The sequence below is a fragment of the Acinonyx jubatus genome, chromosome A1, assembly GCF_027475565.1.
Source record: "Acinonyx jubatus isolate Ajub_Pintada_27869175 chromosome A1, VMU_Ajub_asm_v1.0, whole genome shotgun sequence".
Lineage (NCBI taxonomy): Eukaryota > Metazoa > Chordata > Mammalia > Carnivora > Felidae > Acinonyx > Acinonyx jubatus.
Window position 1 is genome coordinate 143,996,996 of NC_069380.1, and position 18,051 is coordinate 144,015,046.

Below are 18,051 nucleotides of genomic sequence, written 5' to 3' on the forward strand. Positions count from 1 at the left end.
CCTGAGCCGAAATCAAGAGCTGGATGCTTAATCCACAGAGCCATCCAGGCTCCCCTTGATCTTTCTTATATGAGTATTTCAAAATGTTTTATTTTACATCAGCTTTTAAACTTTGCTCTGCATGCTTATAGGACACTAGCACCTTTTTCACTTATGAGAATTAATATTTTACCCAGTGAAACAGTGCCTCAGTTGGGGACATTTCTAACTATTGAAAGTGGCAGGAGGAAGGGGGGGATGAAATTCCCAGAGTGCACAAAAGTGAAATAGGGTCTGCCAATATCCATCTAGTACTCCATATGAACAAAGCAATGAAAATGAAACAGTGTTTGGTCTGTGTGTGAGAAGGAGTATGTGTGTGTATGTGCATCTGTCTGTGTGCTGGTCTGTGTATCTTTGTGCAACAGTTGTGTGGCTGAGGCTTTATTGATCCTCAAATGGAACTAGCTCAAGTGGTAGCCTCCAATTACAACAAATTTTTTGTTTTGCTTTTCTCTGGGCTGAAAGTACTGCCGATATTATCTGAGCAATGTCTGAGGCCCATTTCCATTTGGATTTGGAGATTGAGGTTTCTAAAAATTTCCAAAAGAAATTGGGCCAGTAGGGGAAGTCTGATGCAATCGTCCTATTCTTATTTATTCTTTAATTGCTGTTTCCTGTAGATACCTGTGTTTATATACTGTAAGACATATTTTGCTTCATTTCACTATATATGCATTTTTGTTTTAATTTTTCTGGTTATAAAATAATAATACATGCTTTTTGTAGAAAACTTGGAAAGTATAGAAATGTATAAAGAAGCTAAAAAATCATGCACAATCTCAGCACTGTTATTTTAAGCTGACTTAATTCTGAAATAAGTTTTATTAATTTTCACAGCACAATCATTTCAGTGAAAATGCTAACACACACATTTTTATGACTTTTATGGCTGACCATCTAAACCTATTTTTTGTGACCCTAAAATACTAAAGGGACCTGTTGAGATACCATCTAAAGTCCATGGGGCACCTGGATGGCTCAGTTGATTAAGCGTCAGACTCTTGAATTCGGCTCAGGTCATGACCGAGCCCCACCATGGGCTCTGCCTTGACAGTACGCAGCCTGCTAAGAATTGAATTCTCTTTCTCCCTCTCTCTCTGCCCCTCCCCCTGCTTGCACTCTCTCATTTTCTCTCTCCTCTCTCTCTCAAAATAAGTAAAGAAACAAACTTGAAAAAATAAAGTCCAAAGGTTATGTGACATGTCCTGAATCTTCCCCTTTTCTTTAAAATTGAAAAGTGATAGTTAATACTTATTCCTTACTCTGTACCAGCCACTGTACTAAATTCTTTACGTGGATTAAGTACTTTAATACTTACGACAACCTTATAATGAAAGTACTATTGGTAGATTTCTATTTTACAGGTGGAAAAGTAGAGTTGAGAGATACAGCAGTCCCCTCATCCGCAGTTTCGCTTTCCGCAGTTTCGGTGCCGGCCTTGTATCAACCGTAGTCTGAAAGCGGGTGATTCTCGTGACGAATCTTTGGAAGGTCAATAGTATCCTAACTCTACCTTACGTTGCCTAAGTCATTTACCCCGCCTCGTCTTACCGCGTAGGCTTTTTATCATCTCACATCCTCGCAAGGAGAAAGACAGTATAAGATACTTTGAGAAAGAGAGATACCTCGTTCACGTCACTCTTATTACATGAATTGTTACAATTGTTCTATTTTATTTTGTTTTAAGTTTATTTGAGAGAGAACGAGAGAGCACACGTGGGGGAGGGGCAGAGAGACCGGGAGAGAGAATCTCAAGCAGGCTGCGTGCTGTCAGTGAAGCCCGACACAGGGCTCCAACTGAGGAACCCTGAGATCATGACCTGAGCCGAAATGAAGAACTGGATGCTTAACCGACTGAGCCACCCAGGTGCCCCAATTTTTCTGTTTTATTATTTATTTTTGTTAATCTCTTACTGTGCCTAGTTTATAAAATAAACGTTGTCATAGATATGTATAGGAAAAAAAACACAGTATATACAGGGTTCAGTACTATCTGTCGCTTCAGGCATCCCCCGGAGGTCTCGGACCATCCCCTGCAGGTAAAGGGGGGCGGTCACTATTGTATTAAGTAATTTGACCAAGGTTACACACTAGTAAGTGGTAGGTGGGATTCTGAGCAGCACCTGTGTTCTGAAACCCTCAGCAACCTTCTCCTAAACTTGACAGTGCTTAGTTTCTTAAAGAGATAAGGTCCTAGCCATATCAGTAGGGCATTTTGAACACATGAAAGAGCAGCAAATCACATCCCTTCCCTTTGATTTCCACAGAAACATGTCCCCTGTATCAAGTGGTGACAAGTCACATGTGAGCTTTGCTCAGGCGACAGGCTGGAAATGCATGTGTGTGGCAGGCAGGCTTGTGAGATCACATCCGAAGGCTGGCTGGACTCCTTTCAGTCCTTTGGTGTGTTGATTTAGATGAGAGGGAGAGGACACAAAGCCCTCTTCTTTGGCTTAGAAGATTATGGAGCTGCAACTTCAAAAGCTGTTTGCAATTTTATATTTGCATCTCACTGCCAAGGTGCTTGTCTTATCTTAAGTCAGTTGGCTGAGGCTGCTCTGAGTAAGCTGGGCGGTTTCCTTTCTGCATTTGGAAGGGAGTTTCGGGGGCAGGAGGGGCAGGCTGTGGAGAGGTATTTGTGGCTGAGAGCATGTCAGAGTGGAAGAGAGGGAAATAGACTGAGAGGATGGCAGGAGGAACAGGAATGAGGGAGTTTGGGGGAGGGGAGGGGAGAGAAGAGGAGAGGCCTTCTCTAGTGTGTGCTGGTGTGAGATCCCTACACTGTAAGCAGAAAAAGCACAGAATTTAGAGTAAGACCTGGTTAGAGTTCTGCCTCTCCAGCTTTGTGACCTTGGCCAATTGATTAAATCTCTTGGGCCTTATGTATCCTTTTCTTCACCATTCACCCTATTGTCTCTTTCTTGCTAGGCTCAGGTAGTAATATTGCCCTTAACACCCCATGCCCAGCTTGATCTAGAAAGAAGAATGCTGGCTTGGGAGGCAAGAGATCAGGATTGATTTTTTTTTTTTTTTGTCATTATTCTTCATCAGCTCTGATCCTGGGTAAGAGAAAGCTTTGTGACATCCAGTTTCCTCACCTCTCAAATCTGTAATAGTACATGCCCATCTCACCTCATATGGTTTTTGGGAGGTTCAAAGGAAATCAGGTATTTGCAAAAGATTTTGTAAACCTAAAAGAATTTTCCGATGAGATGTTCTAGATGCTGGGCTAAAAGGTACAACTGAGCACAAAATGTGGGTGGGCTGCTTGACTCTCACTGGGGGATGGCAGACAGATTTCAGTTTGTGAGCCAACTTTCACTGACTGGTGGTAGCTACCTGGAGCTCCACACGGAGAACGATTCTGTGTCTTTGGCTAGGCTCAGTGGGAAGGAGCACTGGTATTGATTATTAATGTCTGCCTTGGATAGAGGAGTAAGATAATTGACTTCTGTGCCATATGTTTGCCTGGTGATTCATAAGTCTGGTTGTTCATTGGATTCATAGGGATAACTTGGTAAAATTTTCTCATGCTACAGATTTCTGACTTAGTAGGCCAAGGGTGAGACCTGGGAATCTTCATTTTTTAAAAAAGTTTTTCTTTCTGTGTTATTCTGATAGTTGTGTCAGTTTGGGCACCATCACTTATATCTCGAGTAGACAAGGGGCAGAGATTGACCTCTGAGACTTAAAAGAACACAGCACAGCATGCCTTTTCTAGGCATGGTCATAAGTTTTAAAAATGTAGATTAGGTCTGTGGTTTTTAGTAGGTTGCCTAACTTCTCCCCCATTATACAAATTGGTCGTATTGTCTTTTATGACAATTCTACCACTGGCTTCAGGCCAGATCCTTTTTCTTTGTGGTTCAGGCACCAGCTCCCAAAGGGCCAAATCCTGAGACCCATTACCCCCACACCTACCCCCTGCTTTGAATCTACATCAGTTTGAGACCAGTTGTTTTCATAAATGGGGGGGGAGGGGAAATATGAAATTAGCTTCTATGTTAACTAGATGTGCTTTGAAATTTCTGCTTTATCTTTAAATATTTTGATTTTAACTTTTATTGTGAAACAGACATTGCGTTTATACCCCCAAACGTGCTGAGGAAGCAGCTGATATTTCACCATATCAAAGCAGTTTGTGGGGTGCCTGGATGGCTCAGTTGGTTGAGTGTCTGACCTTGGCTCAGGTCATGATTTCCTGGTTCATGTGTTCAAGCCCCATGTCGGGCTCTCTGCTGACAGCTCAGAGCCTGGAGCCTGCTTCGGATCTGTGTCTCCCTCTCTCTCTGCCCCTCCCCACTTGTACTCTCTGTCTCTTTCTCTCTCTCTCAAAAATAAATAAACATTAAAAAATTTTTAAAAAAAGGTGGTTTGTGTCTACAAGTGGCAGAGGTGCAGGAGGGGGGCAGTAAGTAAAAGGGTATCTGTGTTCCATCTCTGTTAACCTGTCACCTGAGCCACTAGACAACCAGCATGTGAACTGAGAAAACCTTGGAGAAAGAAGAAAGTGTTAAACTTTAATTACAAACAAACAAACAAAAAAACAACCAAATTCCTTCTCATTCAAGAATCAAAAGAGGGAAGTTGTAACTTTGGAAGTTCTAGTGCTAGTATTAGCCATTTTGTCAGTAGACACAAATCGGACCTCCGAAGAGCCCGCCGTGGGGAGGCCCTTGTCCTAATCTGAGCCCTGCAGAGGAGCCCTGGGAAATGGTCATTGCCTTTGCTAAGAAGGAGTAACTATACCCCTGGCTGCTTAAGGATTAAGTAGGGAGAGCTGTGGTTCTGGCCGCTGGCATTGCTTCAGTGCTCAAAGAGTAGAGATGGGGGCAGAGTTTAAAGTTTTTGCTGCTGTGGGAATCCTGATTAATATTAAGGAATATAGGTGTAGGAGCTTGTTGTTGTTTTTTGTTTTGTTTTTGTTTTTAGCAGAAACTGAGGTTTCTGAGTCATGCCTGCATGAGCAAAATATAAACTGAGAGTCTATTATTTTTTCTGTTCTTTCTCCTTTAATCTAACTTTGTCTGAAAAAAATATCTACACGTGTCCATAGGGGAGAAAAGAGGAGTTTTAGTACTAGATGTGTGTGATGTGTGTGTGTGTATGTGTGTGTGTGTGTGCACCAAGCCAGGGGTTGCAAACTAACGGTCACTGCCGTGATTTGGTCCCTCAGGGGCACTTTGTTTGGTTAATGCATTGTAACTTTGGTCAGTACAGTGTTTCAGAATTTTTTGGAGAAAAACTGAGTGGGGACGCACACTCTGGTTTCCCATAGATCCTTATTTTCCTATAATCTATAATTCTGATCATTGAAGATGTTCAGTTTGGGGATCTGTGAATTAAACCTTTGTTTCTCTTGTACTTTCTGAGATCTTGTATGAGAATGAAAAACACCCCAAGCATTCTGATGTGGACCTTAGAGTGTTCATCTCTGAGTCAGTATAACATTTTAAACTTTGGATTTTCCTAGTAAGGGGTACATTTACTTGTAGCAAATGAATCTTCAAATTCCAGATATGCCGGGATGTGTACTGACTCAAACTTTGAGGGATTTTAGTTTTTTTGCTTTATTTTGTTTTGTTTTAAGGGTAGGAGTGAGAGGAAATTCAGGGGCGCACAAGAAGGCAAAAGGGCAGGAATGATTGATGGTCATAGAAAGTCCTGACAAATTTGTAGTCAATATTGTTTGTCTAGAGCAGCTTGTATGACAAAAGAAGTGTCAGCAGCCGCCTGAAGTCTCATTCTTCAGGCCCAGGCCTCTGAGTTAGAATAGGGGGCCTGAGTGAAATGCCTGTCATGGTTAATTGGAAAAATCACTTCAGATGAGTGAGGAAGGCTGACAGTTATGCATTACAGGGAAAATTTAGTGTGTCTTACAAGGTTGATACAGGCACCAAAAGTGACTGGATTTAGTTTTTTCCTAATTAGGAAGGCTACTGGAAGGATAAAACCAAAGAAAAGGAGCAATGTGTTATTTCAGATTTGTACATACATGTAGAAGACTTCCAGCCCTATTAGTTTCATTGCCACCCCTAATCTTTACCCCAGTTCCTTTCTTAGGCTTCTTTTCCTGTTCTTGCTTTCTCATGACTCCATGAAATAGGGACCAGGAACAATTCCAGTGAGCATATGATGAAGGAGGGGACATGATAGACTGTTGTTCTCCCCATTCCCTAGCTGGCTCTGAGTGTGTTTGCCTGGCGGTGTGGGGCTGGTCGGGGGCATCTCCAGACGTTGCTGTGGAGCGCAACAGGCTTGGTGCACTTGGTCATTTAGTACTTGGTTTATCTGTTGGCAGTTCTTGCCCTCAGACAGTGTGTCTTCTGAAAGAGTCATGGTTTCTCATCCATGTGAAGTATGAGAGCTTATGATTTTATGGACGTTGGATATTTTGGTGGATAACTGGTCCTCTGAGTTCCCGGAGACCTGTCATCTCAGGGCTGTCACCACTGACATTTGGACACATAGGTGCATATCAGTAATGAGGCTCTTCAGCTTAATTTTCCTTGTACATTATGGGTTCCAGCATTCTTCTCTGTAGCCCCATAGATTTTTGAGAAGTGGAGGGCAGCTTTGTGGCTTGAGGCTTCTGAGTCTGTTTCGCCTCCAAGACTGCAACCATCAAGCTGTAAAGTAGTGCCTCATTTGTGTTGCCCCTTGGTAATGGGTAGAGGCCCGTGGCCTTTAATGAAAAGGATGTGGCCCTGAAAACTTCACCTAATTCAAAACCTGCAATATTTAGGCAATAGCCTCAATTCAGTTTTACAATTCATTTGGCCTGCTGGCTTTGAAATGATGTTATCGTGAAAAGAACTTAAATTTGGGGGATTTACCTTACTTCAGATTTTGACCATGAAGAGATTTTATTAATTTTTTTTAGTATTACACCATTTCAAATTTGTGTAAAATGTAACCACATTGAGGTATTCTATTGGGGTTTATGTCTGGCACCCCTTTTAATTTTTTAATGTGTAATCTAATTTGTGAGGCCAAATATCCTAACTCCTGCTTACAGAAATACAAGTCTAAATATTTTGTAAGCAAGAGGGCAAGCTAATAGGACTTGGGAAGTATTTTGAGATTGATGTTGGGCTGTTATTACTACCTTTACATATGGCAGCTTGAAAATGTCTCAAAAAGAAATCAATTGAATTCAGTAAAGGTTTGTTTAGTACCTACCAAGGACCAGGCAGTGTAGCAGACATTGGGATCACGAGGTCAAATAAAGTCAATGAATTGAAACTAAATGATACAAGAATTTAAAACTAAAACTAGCCATGAGTTGCTTAATTTTTTTATTCTCTACCTTTTAATCTATTATTTTATGAAGATGAGTATAACCTTGCCACTTGATGTAAAGAGAAATATAAAAGTGATTAGGACATTTTTGGCAATGCTCAGAGAGGCAATGAAATGTCTGTGATTTTTTGTTTGTTTGAGTTTGGCAGCCTGTGGGTGCTCCTGGCCACTTCCTAGCTGTGTGTCATTGGTCAAGTCACTTAACCTCTCTGTGCCTTTGTTTTCCCTTCTGTTGAAATGAAGAAAATAAAAGTAACCATCATAAAGGGTTGTTGGTGTTATGGGGATTAAATGAGTTAACATTTGTCAAGCTCTCAGAACATGCCTAATATATTCCAAGTGCTATATTATTTTAATAAGTAATATACTTTTTAAACCATCTTCATCCAGTTTTTTGGTTTAAGGTATGTATGGCATGCTTACACAATGGAATCTTTGTCTATGATACAGAAATTTTTCAGTGCCAGGTCAACTTTCACTGTATCCAGAATGACAGTTCTAAAAGTACTAAATGTACTTTTAGTAGTAAGTGTGCTAAATGCAGATTTCAGCTCAAGTAGCGAATTGCTTTGGTGAGATTTCTCTCTCTGGTGGAGGTATGATGCAGAAAATGCTCTAACCCTGTTAAGGCAGTTGTAGTCAAAGTGTGAGTGTGGTTTGGAAATGTAGTATTTAAGTGGTGTTTTCACTCTCACCAGTGCCAAGTTCCATGATGATATTGATGGTCCTGAAAATACATTTTTATCAAGTGCTTTTTTAAAAATGAAACGAAAAATGTAGTTAAAATACTGATTCTTTATAATCTGTTTAAAATTCAGTTTCTTGGAGGAACTTCGTATTTTCTGAAATAAATATCCCACTTGAGCCTATTGGTACATATAAATATGGATTCACTAAATGTGGATTTGCTTAAAAACAAGATATGCCCAACTAACCTCATTTCCTTTTTTGATAGAGAGGAGAGACTGGTGGGGAGGGGAAATGCCACAGACAAAATGTGTCTGGATTTCAGGAAGACATTTGACAGAGTCTCTGTGACGTCCTTGTGGGAAAGATGAAGATATGTGAGCTGAGTGATAGTTAAGCTGGTAGGATTCATGGCTAGTTGATGGTGATATGGAAAGGGCACTCAGGAAGGAGTCTTCAGGCTCCATTTTTTTACCCTGCCTTTTCCACATCTTGATGTGAGGTTTGGATGATCTCAATAGAGAGGAAAATTTGGAAATGGGAACAAATAAGAATATGAAGTTTAAAATCCTCATTTCAGTGAAACACGCGGCATGCATTTATAGTCTGGGGGAGATCTCACTTTGTGTGAAGATTCTTGTTGACTCTGAGCTCTGTCTGATTGTCAATGTGACATAGCTGCTGTGTGAATTAAAGTGATCTTTGGCCGCCTTTAATTAGAAATGTGGTTTGAAAGCAAGTAAATAATAGTCTCACTCTGCTCTGCTATAGTAAGACCACTGAGAGTGGTTCAGCACTAGACAGTGTGTTTTCATTTTGTTGGGAGAGATGATGACAAGCTAGAGCAAACCCCGATAGTGAAAAGTCTGGGAAACTAGAAGGAGTTGGAGGATCTGGGGCTGTTTGGAGAAAAGAGGGCTGGGAGATGGGGCTAGTGACCTGACACCTGGTTTCAAGTATTTAAAGGAATATCAAGCAGAACAGGAATTGGCCTTCTGCATAGTTCTGGTAGAAAAGTGGAATAGGACCAAACGGTGCAAGACGTGGGACAACAGGACTTCTTTAAGCAATGAGAGCTGTTAGAGAATAGAATGATTTGCTCATGATTGGAGAAATTCAACAAGAAGGGACAGGATGGCTGCCTAGGAAGGTTGTACAGGCCGTATGTCAGGATGGCTAAAAATATGGGCTTGGGGGTTGACAAACTGGTTGATATGTGGTTCTGGTTTTGCTAGTGGCTGTGTGAAACTTGGGCAATTTCTTTAATATCTCCATGTCTCATCTGTATAATAGTAGTTCCTTTCTCCTATGTTTACTTGTTAAATAATCCATGTAAAGTCTGTACACTCTAGGTTACTGAGTACCTAGCAAATACTCAACAAGTGACAGTTACTGCTCTTACTAGTCCTGGTGTGAGGGACTGTTGAAAGAGATGCTCTGCTTTCCAAACCCAGCATTTTATAGTTCTGATCTGTATGCAGCTTAACAGGGACAAACGTATCTGGACCCTAGTCCTAGAAAACCTTTAATTGCATTTGAGTCTCTCTTCTTCCCATTTCTCCTACTCAGTGCTCCTTTCAGTTTCTTTAAGGGGTATATCCTGGAGCCCAAGTGTTGGTTTTCTTTTTCTCAAATATGTGTCACGAAAAAGTGGCAGTGGCCTTGAGAAGATGGGCTTCCTTTCTGAGGACCTATGGGTGGGCTTTTGCCCATTTGCTTGGGAAATGGCGATCATATTATACAGTAAACCAGGAAAGGATATGCCTAAATTAAAATTGTGTTAGAGATTTTTATGCCTACCAATTTGTTTCTATGCCTTGTATTAATATAATAGGAGTTGAGTAAGTATTGAAATGATTGTGCAATTAAAGAGAATTATAGTCACTGTTACAGAACAAAAGGCAAATGCAACAGAGGCGTAGCCCTGTATTTCGTTTTCACCCGACTTCCGCCACAGTTTGCTGACAGAACACCCACACCACATTTGTTGCGAGAGAAAACCGTTTCCAGGAGTCCAGCTTCTCTTCCTCCTCTCCCACAACCACCTCCTGTCTCTAAATTGCCTGAACAGGCAGCAGAAAGTCACTAGAGGGCATACTCTGACCATTTATTATCAAGGGACTACAGCTGGGAAGAACCAGACACTTCTCATTTAGGTCTCCTTTAGGATGAAGAGGCAGTTTCTAACTCACTCGGAAACACTCGGAGTCTGAAGACTGCCTTGCTAAATAAACCACTACCCAACCTTGGGGAATCAGCAGAGACATTTAACTGAGTGGCCATGTCTTCAGATCTTTCTGTTCCTGTACTGATACCAATGTTGTTCTCAGAAGCTGGGCAGGCAGAAAGACCCCTGGCCTGGAAACCCAGAGACATGTGGAATTTGGCTCCAGCTTTAACTGATTTCTGGAGTTTCAGCAAACTAAACTTCATGTCCTCAATCTTAGTTTTTGTCATTTGTAAAACAGAAGACTAGACAGATTAAGTTTTACCAGTAAGTGATTGAATTCCTTCCTTTGACCTATCTCCATCTCTCCTTTCCTTTTTTGATTAAACTAAAGGAGAAATGGGGATTTTACCAATACTGTGTTTGGAGTAGGTCTGTTAAGAGCTTGTAGTGCTGAAGAGACAGTGTGCAAAGCACACTACACATTGTAGAGTGGGAAGCTGAGCGCCTGTGGTTTGAGCGTAGACCTCCCCTACTTCTTTGTATAGGATTTCCAGACTGGGGCATGCCTACTCCTAGAGATGGAACAGCCATGGGACCAGTATAGCCCACTGTTTTGGAGCATTGATTCTACTTAAGAATTTAGGGGGAAACAAAGACATTTTTTATGTTAAACACAGATATTATGGTACATAATTTAAATTTTTGCATGCATTTTTTTATTGTGAAATATTTCAAAAATGTGGGGTTTATAGTTGGATGCTCTAAGTTATACTTCTAGATTTTCTGGGATTCACAGTATTTCTTCATTGCACTAGACCCCTAATGGAAGACTCCTTTGGAAGGAAAGTTTGGGGAAATTTAACTCTTGAGGTATGTTTTGAATGTGTCTTAGGTTAAATTCCCTAGAAGCAGAATTGGAGACAAGCATTCAGCTGCATGCAATTTACTGAGGGCGTGCTCTTTAAGGAAAACAAAAATGTTGCTAATAAGTGAGGGGAACTGGGTAGGAAAGGCAATGATGTGGTCTCAAGAAATAAGATGAATAAATTACATTATGTAGTTGACCCTCCTCCTTGGGGTAAGGTGGCTGGGAGTTTGTACCTCTATATCAGTTAGTCATCGTCTGTAGGCCCTTCCTGCACAAAGTCTGGGAGGTGACTCTCTTTAGTGGGAGTGGGAAGGAAAGAGGGGGGCAGTTCTCCAGAGAAAAAACAGTTGTGAATTGTGTGCATCAAGTGATGTGCTGGAGTCACAGCTCCTACAGTTCACAAGAGCTGACTGTGTGTATTGTGTCCCGACTCCCCACTAAGTGACTTCACCCTGATAGCTTTGATGAGAGCATTTGCACCTGGAAAATCAACAAAAGCCACAAATTGGGGGCTCTTATACCCCCACCAAGAGCCAGTTGTTAAACACTGACCAGCATCCCTCTGGGGTAACACTCGTGGCAGCTAAGAGGTGATGCCCTGGCTGGTGAAGGAGATCTGGGCAGGGCACCAATGGCATCTACTACTTTGGGGCTATAGAAGACCTACCCACAGATGATCTCCCATACTAACTTGTCACTTGGCAAGTAGGGTTTGCTTTTCCTAGCCTCTTTTAAAATGCACAATATTGGGAGGCAGAGAACTAATAATTCACAACCCAACAGTCAAAACAGCTGGTTATGTTTTTTAAGTGCAAAAGAAGGTCAGAGCAGAGGTGAGGAAAGAGCATGTAAATGGAACTACCTGCAGTAAGGGACAAGGAAGGACTCTGCTGTATTGCTTAGAAAAACTATGATTCTATAATGTTTTCTGGGAGATACTTTTTAGAACTTATTTAAAATATAGCACTTCACTAAGATGATGGAGGGTTAAACTTTTATTATGGAAAACTTATTAGGTAAAATTTCAAATATATATGTATATGTATATGTATATATACATACATATAAGTTGAGAGAATAGTATAATAAACTCTTGTACTCATCACTCAGAGTCAACAATTATTAAATTATGGCCAACCTTGTTTCATTTGCACCCCCATTCCCTTCCCCCTAGAGGTAGGGGAAGTTTTAAAGACTTAGTTAATTGGGTAAATGTTGAATGTGGCCTAGGAAACAAACAAACAAACAAATTCACCAGGGACTGGGGAAAAGGTTTCTGACATACGAAAGGCACAGCAGCTGTGACCACTTTCCCTAAGATGTTAGGAAATAGTAGGAGTCATTTGAAGACACATGAAATGCATTACATGGGATCTGTATTCTGATTAATCCCAAGATCTTTTTATCTCCAACTCCTAAAATGAAGAGCTGGTGATGGAACAAGAAGATGAGAAGTGTTACAGGTTTCCTATCAAAGGAGCTTAATATTCTTTGCTGCCTAAATACTTCTTATCCCCTGGGCTTTTTCTTTCTGTTCAGAGGTACAGGAACAAAAAATCAGGATAATTGTGGGTACAGATTCTAAATTATCTTCCAGACTAAGAGAAAGGCTTGTCACTACTCCAATAAAATCAGTCTTGACTCTTATTTGATGGGCAAAGAAACTTCCTTAAATAAGCTTAGGCCTTCTTATGATAGTTTTACTGTGTTTACAGTGATGGATTAACGGCCTATGCACTTTTTTTCTTTCTCCTTTTTTTTCCCTTTTACTGTCTTTAGGTATTTGGGATAAGTGATGGCCTCTGACCTTTTTCTGAGAATGGCAGGTTTCCTTCTCTCTACTTTCTAGCCATTGTGTGTTCCTTCTTACTGTTGTAATTCCAAAGATAATACAGATGTGAGGTCTTGACCACCTGGAGCTGAAAGAATAAGTAATGCAGCCCCAGGAAGACCATGTTTGGAAAATTAATAATTCAGGATGAATGAATAAGCCAGGAAAGACTCAGTTCAGTCATTATATATTTATCACTAGAAACTTCTACCAGGGTTAGTTGGAAGTAGACAAATAACTTGAAAAATTAGACCATTGGGAACTTCAGAAAGTCAGTGCTGAGGGAGGAGTAGATATAATAACAGAAGAGAAACAACTCTGTCTGGGTTATTGTCTAGCTATTTTATAATAAATTGGTTGCAGCTACTTTATTGGAACTGCCCATGATAAAGCCTGGTCCTTTATGCCTGTGGAGAGCCTGAGAAAGGAGCTGCTCTGAGGCTGTAGACAAGGGTTGTGAGCTGTTTATCAACAGAGGGTTTTCACTTGCTGGTTGCATGGAAGAGGTTGTTGACAGGTAGTAAGCCTGGGTCCATGTGGATCAAAGGCAGAAAATAAAAGAAAGTGTTCTTTGCTAAAGGATGGTTATAGCTGAAGATTGAAAAAGGCTGTGCAAGTATCAATTCCTACAACTCATCTCTTCAAGCCAGTAAATCTTGAAGATGTATTTGTTAAATTTAAAATTGACCATATGCTGGCTGAATTTGTTTAGGTTTCCCCACTGTTATTGGGAATCAGACTTAATTCTTTTAGTGGATTTCTTGGCTTTTTTTTTTTTGTATTGGAGCAGAATTTTCATTGTTTTCTTTTCATTGAAATGTTATGATGTCAATGTAAAAACAATCTGCAATCAATGTGCGTGAGTATTTCTGACATGTTATTAAAAAACGCAAGTTTTCTAGAACATGTTCCTATGTGTATATATATTAAGAGAAGTTTGATTTAATTTTTAAATGGAGTTTACTTTTTAGAGCAGTTTTAGATGCACAGAAATATTGATTGGAAGGTACAAAAATTTCTCATATAGCCCTTACCCCCCTATATGAACAGACTCCCCAACTGTCAACATCCTGTGTCAGAGTGGTACATTTGTTACAATCAATGAACTTACACTGATACATCATTATCACCCGAAGTCTATAATTTACATTAGGGTTCATTTTTGGCATTGTATATTCCGTGGGTTTTGACAAATGTGTAATGACATGTATTTACAATTATGGTATCATACAGGATAGTTGCAGGATTTCATTTTTAAAAACCTAAATTCTTGCATCAGTTTTATTCTATTAGGCTACCCCGATTTGTCTTCAAACCAAGCAGTGTTCGTGGTGATTGCATGTTACAATATGTACAGGAGTGCATTTTATAAAAAGTGCAGTTAGACTAAAAATTTTTGTTAGAGCATATGCTTAGTGAATAAGGAGGAAAAGAAGTTTGAAATGTAAAGCTGTTTTCCCAAACAATAAAATCCACTGACAGAATGAGGATATTGGTGTGTGTTCAGTCAAAGTAGAGGGCTCCTTAAATTCAAGACCATTATTGGTCTTAATTTTTGGTTATTGGTTATTGATCTGAATAGAGGCCACCAGGCAACAGCTTCAGAAATGCTTTTACAAGAATTTCTTAAGAGCTCCTTTTGAACTTTTGTCGCCCAGGCTCTTTCAAAACATATGTTGGAATGAGTTCCAGTCAATCTGATTCATATTAGTTTATGGTGGAACAAGCACCAGTACCTTTAATTTCTCCAAGTGGTGCTAGGATAATCTTAGGCAGCCTAATTGACCAAATGCTAAAAGTCTACTTGACAGTGGATACATGTTAGTCATCTTAGTTACCCTAAGATTCCAGCTGTGTAATGAATTGATGACCTAAAGGCCAAATTTGGGAAATCTAGACCCATTATGTATTTAATTTGTTGTGACAAAGATAAAGGGGAAATAGAGGATTCAGATTAAATGAAGGATAGAAAAATAATGATTAGGAAAGTGGTAGGACAATACATGCCACAAGTGAAGGGGAGGAAAAATAATTTTATCTCTACTCTTCATTGTTCTTGCTTGAGACTACTCTGCCCCTTGTAAAAATAGATTAGCAGGAGGAAAAAAAGTTAATTACATACATAAAGGAACCCCAAAAGATATAATATTTGAAAGACGGCCAGAAGATTGAGGCTCATATACAAGGAAAGGGATAGGAGTCTGAGCTTCAGAGTGGGGAAGGCAATTCCTGGCAAGGCAAGGAAAATCGTGGTGAGAAGAAGAAATGTTTGGTAAACAAAGGTTTCCCTGAATAGATTTTAAAAGTTCTTATCAGAAGAAAAAAAAAATTGTAACTATGTAAGGTGATGGGTGTTAACTACATAAATCGCTGTGACCATTTCACAATATAGACAAATATTGAATCATTATGTGGTACATGTGCAACTAGTGTCATATTATAAATCAATTATATCTCAGTATAAATAAACAAAAAACAAAAACAAATGTTGCCTTGCCATGCAGATAAATCTCTCAGGTGAAAAAGTGATTTCTGGTAATAGCTCTCTTTCTGGTACATGTCCTCTTTCTAAGGTAAACTTCCCTTATAAAGTGGTAAATTTTATTCTGTTTTAGAGCTTCTGTCCGTAACTCACAATAATCCTTATGCCAAAGACGCATATTTCGGGGTGGCATATTCTGCTACCCTTCAAAAACATATGCTTAAAGAGAAAATGTAACTGCTACTGAATGTATATGTCAGTTCTTCATCCTTGACATGAGTATTAGTGCTGACCACCAAAGGGCAGATGAAAGAAGAGCACTGGTTCTCAGGTACACAAAACTAGGTAGGTGCAGACTCCCCCATCTCCTGGGGTTACTGAGAGGATTGAAGGGATATTATCAGGTGAGAAAAGTACTTTGAAAGCTACAGAACTCTAGTTAGCGTAACATAACGATTGGCACTTGTTCCAAAAGATCTAATGACAAAACTAGCATGAATGAAGCAAAATGGCATGTAATTGAATTCTAAATTGGGTTATGTAGATGTCATTCATGTAGGGGCCCAGGGATGAGAAAAATCCAGGTAAAATGAAGTGTTAACTGAATGCTCTGTGAAAGAGAACAGTTCTGAGTTTGTTATTTAAAGTCAGGTAAAATAAACCATGAGAATGGTGGGTTTGGGGGCAAGTATTCCAGTAAGGGAGGACTTTAAGCTAAAATAGGTAGGAATAGGGAAGCGTATGCTGGGACCTGTGAAGACATCTAGAACAAACAGTATCCGTTCATTTGTTTAATTATCATATATGGAACTCCAGCTCAGTGCCAAGTACTGGAGATGACTAAGACAATAAACTGAGGGTTCTGGCCTCAAGGATTCAAGTCTGGAGCATCTGTGTTGAAAAGTGTTGGACAATACAGCACAGGTGGGGTTAGAGATATGCAGGAAAACTTCATTGATGAACAGTGGACTTGAGCTGAGTGATTATGATTAAGGAGCATGTGAGAAAAATTCGGAGATAGAAATAATATCAAGGTAAGAATTCACATTAGTTTCTTGACTGAGTCCAACTTTCGACTATTAGCAGGTCTTTGGATTTGTTGCGTAACTTCTCTGCTGCCCAGTTTCTTTAAATATAGGTGAGGATGATAGACAGTACGGGAAGTCTGTGTATCTTCACTTGATGTGAGGATTTGGGGTTCCTAGTGTCAAAGGGAAAGTGATTGGAAGGGGGTGGGTAAAGAATCAAGAGTATAAAGAAAGAAGTGTAGAAAACTGAGAAAAAGAGCAAAAACAGAGGCATGAAGCAAGCCACAAAACGATGATCTCAAAACGCATCGGAAGCACATTCAAATGAAAAGTGGAGAAAGGGAGAAAATGGGTCTCCAAATAGTGGGTGGCAACTGCAGTGGAATGGGAAGAACTGGATTTGGAGCTTGAATGCCAGCTCTCCTACTTGAAAATTTAATGACTTAAAGCAAGGCACAATCCTATCTTGTTGTTGGAAAGATTCATGGAGATAATGCAGCAAGAAACACCTGACACAGAGTAGGCACTCAGCAAATATTTAAATACATTTAATCTGGGAAGATATATTTTTGCTGTAAAGATATGCTTTTACTATAAAAAGTACTTAAAGAGATTAAGACTCGATAGTATACAAGTTGGACATAAGGGACTGTAAATAAGGCTGAGCAAATAGGAGACCGGGTGATGTAGCTGTGAGGCTAACAGTCGAGAATTTCAACATACCTTGGCTAAGTGTTATTCTTCTTTCTCCAAGGTAGTGATATTTACTGATGAGGTAAACCTAATGAGCATCTACTAGATTTTTCTGCCAGGAGCGCACTGACATTGCCCACCTGCTGTTTCTCCTCTGAGGTCACCTCATTAAGGAGTATTTTTTATATGACACCTCATTAGGCTCTTGATACCTCTGGGATGCCATATGCAGAAAGCCATTCAGCAGGAACCCTGGTACATCCCAAACCCTCTAGGGCTGCCTGGAATAAATGCTTCTGACCAAATAAGACCCTGCATTTAGCACCCCTTTGAAGGTGAGGTCTGTGTGGCCACAGGCCTGGTCCTTGGTCCAAGTTGCTGATCCTGTGGTTGTGCTTTGGGCTGAGGCATGAGAATCATGAAGAGATGTGGGTTTGAGGGACAGTAGATCATAAAGCACTGTGGCCACAGCAGTGATTTGGTAATGTGTGTCTGTGATGGAGCCAAAGGGGTGACAAAAGGAAGGGATAGCCTAGCACTTGATATCAGAGGGAACTGGAGGTCCATGCACCCTGTGGACTCTGAGAAGCAGGGCATTTTTATTTGTTGGTTTATTTGAATCTGAATTTTAATTAGATCATTTCAGCTGAAACTGGAAGTCAGAAATTGAATAAATATCTCCTAACTTAAGTAATATGAGAACCTATTCAACAGAGCTGTCTAGAAGACTTGGTCTCAAATTTTTTATTTTATTAACAACTTTATTCTCTGCTATTTGCCAAGCTTTGGTTCAGGCATTTTGCTGAGTTGAAAACTGTGGAAATTTGTTGTAATTGGAGGGGAAAGAATCACATGTGGTTTCTTCCAAACCTTTTTCCAATTTTTTTTTTCTGTTCTGAATTCCATGGGAAAATTACCCAGAAGGGTTATTTTCTCCTTTAATGATGC

At 40.0% G+C, this 18,051-nt stretch overlaps 1 long non-coding RNA gene across 1 annotated transcript in view; it reads left to right on the forward strand.

Moving 5' to 3' along the window:
- The first annotated feature begins 934 nt into the window (after positions 1-934).
- The window catches only part of LOC128316057 (uncharacterized), a 289,792-nt gene continuing 272,675 nt past the window's right edge, over positions 935-18,051 (forward strand). Inside the window, exon 1 of the long non-coding RNA XR_008299478.1 lies at positions 935-1,909. This is a non-coding gene — a long non-coding RNA (uncharacterized LOC128316057). The remainder of the gene's footprint in view (positions 1,910-18,051) is intronic.